The 3,948-nt window shown below is 34.9% G+C and overlaps 1 pseudogene; it reads left to right on the top strand.

The window, feature by feature from the left end:
* The first annotated feature begins 2,057 nt into the window (after positions 1–2,057).
* Positions 2,058–2,134, top strand: LOC118540758 (small nucleolar RNA U3; annotated as a pseudogene).
* The last annotated feature ends 1,814 nt before the right edge of the window (positions 2,135–3,948 follow it).

The raw sequence follows: 3,948 nt of genomic DNA, 5'->3' as shown, positions 1-3,948 counted from the left end.
CCATTCTGACAAGTGTGAGGTGATATGTCATTGTAGTTGTGATTTGTATTTCCCTGATGAAGAGTGATGTTGAGCATCTTTTCATGTCTCTGTTAACCAGCTGGATGTCTTTTTTGGAAAAATATCTATTGATGTCTTCTGCCCATTTCTTAACTGGATTATTTTTGGGGGGCTGTTGAGTTTCACAGGTTGTTTATAGATTTTTGATACTAACCTTTTATCAGATATGTCATTTGCAAATATCTTCTTCCGTCCCAAAGGTTGTCTTTTAGTTTTGTTGACTGTTTCCTTTGCTGTGCAGAAGGTTTTTTATCTTGATGAAGTCCCAATAGTTCATTTTTGCTTTGTTTTCCCTTGCCTCCAGAGATGTGTCTAGTAAAAAGTTGCTACAGCTGAGGTCAAAGAGGTTACTGCCTGTGTTCTACTCTAGGACTTTCATGTATTCCTGTCCTGCATTTAGGTATTTCATCCATCTTGAATTGATTTTTGTGTATGGTGTAAGGAAGTGGTCCAGTTTCATTATTTTGCATGTTGCTGTCCTGTTTTCCCAACACCATTTGTTGAAGAGACTGTCTTTTTTTCCATTGGATATTCTTTTCTGCTTTGTCAAATGTTAGTTGACCATGTAGTTGTGGATACACTTCTGGGTTTTCTATTCTGTCCCACTAATCTATGTGTCTGCTTTTGTGCCAATACTGTACTATCTTGATCACTACAGCTTTGTAATATAACTTGAAGTCCGGAATTGTGATGCCTGCAGCTTTGCTTTTCTGTTTCAAGATTGCTTTGAATATTCCAGGCTTTTTGTGGTTCCACACAAATTTTAGGATTGTTTGTTCTAGTTCTGTGAAAAATACTGGTGGTATTTTGATAGGGATTACATTAAATGTGTAGATTGTTTCGGGTAATAGAGACATTTGAACAATATTTGTTCTTCCATTCCATGAGCATGGGATGTCTTTCCATCTCTTTATGTCATCTTCAATTTCTTTCATAAGTGTTCTATAGTCCTCAGAGTACAGATCTTTTACCTGTTTGGTTAGGTTTATTTCCAGGTACCTTATGATTTTTTAGTGCAACTGTAAATGGGATCAATTCCTTGATTTCTATTTCTGCTGCTTCATTATTGGTGTATAGAAATGCAACAGATTCCTATACATTGATTTTGTATCCTGCGACATTACTGAATTCACATATCAGTTATAGCACTTTCTTGGTGGAGTCCTTTGGGTTTTTGACTCCTTACTTGCCAATTTTTTTTTCATTTTTGTTGGATTGCTAAGGCTAGGACATCCAATACTATGTTAAATAACAATAGTGAGAGTGGATATCCATGTCTTGTTTCTAACCCTAGAGGAAAAGTTCTCAGGTTTTCCCCCTTGAGGATATTAGCTGTAAGTATTTCATATATGACCTTTATGATGTTGTTATGCTCCCTCTATCCCTACTTTGTTAAGGGTTTTTATCAAGAATCGATGCTGCACTTTGTCAAATGATTTTTCTGCATCTATTGACAAGATCATATGGTTCTTATCCTCTCTTTTATTAATGTGATGTCACATTGATTGATTTGCTAATATTGAACCACACTTGCAGTCTAGGAATAAATCCCACTTGATCATGGTGAATGATTCTTTTAATGTACTATTGAATTCAATTTGCTAGTATCTTGTGGAGAACTTTTGCATTCATGCTCAACAGGGATATTGGCCTGTAATTGTCTTTTTTTAGTCAGGTCTTTGTCTGGTTTTGGAATCAAGGTAATTCTGACTTTGTAGAGTGAGTTTTGAAGTTTTCTTTCCATTTCTATTTTTTTGGAACAGTTTGAGAAGAGCAGGTATTAACTTTTCTTTAAGTGTTTTCTTAAGTGTTTTGTAGCATTCACCTTTGAAGCCATCTGGTCCTGGACTTTTGTTTGTTGGGAGAGTTTTGATTATTGATTCAATTTCTTTGCTGGTTATCAGCCTGTTCAAGTTTTCTATTTTTTCTTATTTCAGTTTTGGTAGTTTACATGTTTGTAGGAATTTATCCATTTCTTCCAGATTGTCCATTTTCTTAAGACTATACTTTCAGGGATCATTTCTATAGTTTGTTACCAGATTGTCCATTTTCTTGGCATATAATTGTTCATAATATTCTCTTATAATTGTTTGTATTTCTGTGGTGTTGGTTGTGATCTCTCCTTTCTCATTCATGATTTTTAATTATTTGCATTATCCCTCTTTTCTTTTTTATAAGTCTGAGTAGAGGTTTATCAATTTTATTAATTCTTTCAAAGAACCAGCTCCTGGTTTCATTGATCTGTTCTATTGTATTTTTTTGTTGTTGTTTCTATAACATTTATTTCTGCTCTAATCTTTATTATTTCCCTTCTGCTGGCTTTAGGCTTCATTTGTTGTTCTTTTTCTAGCTCCTTTAGATGTAACGTTAGGTTACGTATTTGAGATTTTTCTTGCTTCTTGAGGTAGGCCTGTATTGCTATATACTTCTCTCTTATGACTGCTCTTGCTACATCCCAAAGGTTGTGGACCATCATATCCATCATACTTTCATTATCATTTGTTTCCATTTTTTTTAAATTTCTTCTTTAATTTCCTGGTTAACCCATTCATTCTTTAGTAGGATGTTCTTTAACCTCCATGTATATGTGGTATTTCCAATTTTTTTTCTTGTGGTAGACTTCAAGTTTCATAGCACTGTGGTTAGAAAAGATGCAGTATGATCTCAACCTTTTTGTACTTGTTGAGGCCTGATATGTGACCTAGTATATGATCTGTTCAGGAGAATATCCCATGTGCACTGGAAAAGGATGTATATTCTGCTGCTTTAGAATGAAATGTTCCGAATATATCTGTTAAGGCCATCTGGTCCAGTGTATCATTCAAAGCAATGGTTTCCTTGTTGATTTTCTGCTGAGATTATCTGTCCATTGATGTAAATGGGGTGTTAAATTCCCCTACTATTATTGTATTATTATCAATGAGTTTCTTTATGTTTGTTATTATGTTTTAGATTCAGGTGCTCCCAAGTTGGAAGCATAAATATTTACAATTGTTAGATCTTCTTGTTGGATAGACCTATTTATTATGATATAGTGCCCTTCTTCATCTTTTGTTACAGTGTTTGGTTTAAAATCTAGTTTGTCCATTATAAATATTACTACTCTGGCTTTCTTTTGATGTCCATTAACATGGTAGATGGTTCTCCACACCCCCCACTTTCAATCTGCAGGTGTCTTTAGGTCTAAAATAACTCTCTTGCAGGCAGCATATAGATGCTACCCCTTCTATCCTATCTCCAGTTCACAGCCCCTAATGGGAATTACAATTGCCATTTTATTTTGTTTTGTCTTTCTTTTAAGATTTTGTTATACATTCACAGGCCAATAGAAATCTATATGATTTTTCCTTACCAATTTTCCACCCTAATGGTAGGTTATTGTTTTGCTCTTTGACTTTTTACTTAGTAATGTGTATTGGAAATGTTTTCATATTAGTACCAAAAAGCTTCTTGATATTAAAAAAAAAAAAAGTTACAGGATAATGTCAGCAAGATAGCAGAATAGGAGATTCCAAGACTTATTCCCCCACAGGAAAGCAATTTAACAACCATCCATGGATTAAAATACCTTCATGAGGACTCCAGAATACAAATGAGAGTTTATACCAGTGCAGTGAATCATAGAAAAGAAAAAAATATATATTGAAAAGGGTAAAAAATAATTTCACTTGACCCAAGTTACCCCTCATCTCAAGCTGGCATAGCACAACACCAGGAGAGATCCCATCATCCTCCAAGTTCTCCCATGGTGGAAAGAGAGAGCAAAGTCAGTATCTGACTTCCCCAACTTTTCAGGGTACTACATGAGAGGCCTACCTCTGTCACACCCCACAAAGAATACTGAGGAAATTGGCATGGAGAGATCACCTGGGGGTAGCTAAGAACAAA

Source organism: Halichoerus grypus, chromosome X (genome assembly GCF_964656455.1).
Source record: "Halichoerus grypus chromosome X, mHalGry1.hap1.1, whole genome shotgun sequence".
In the NCBI taxonomy this organism is placed as follows: domain Eukaryota; kingdom Metazoa; phylum Chordata; class Mammalia; order Carnivora; family Phocidae; genus Halichoerus; species Halichoerus grypus.
Note: the sequence above shows the minus strand (reverse complement) of the source record. Positions and strands in the feature narration are given on the sequence as shown.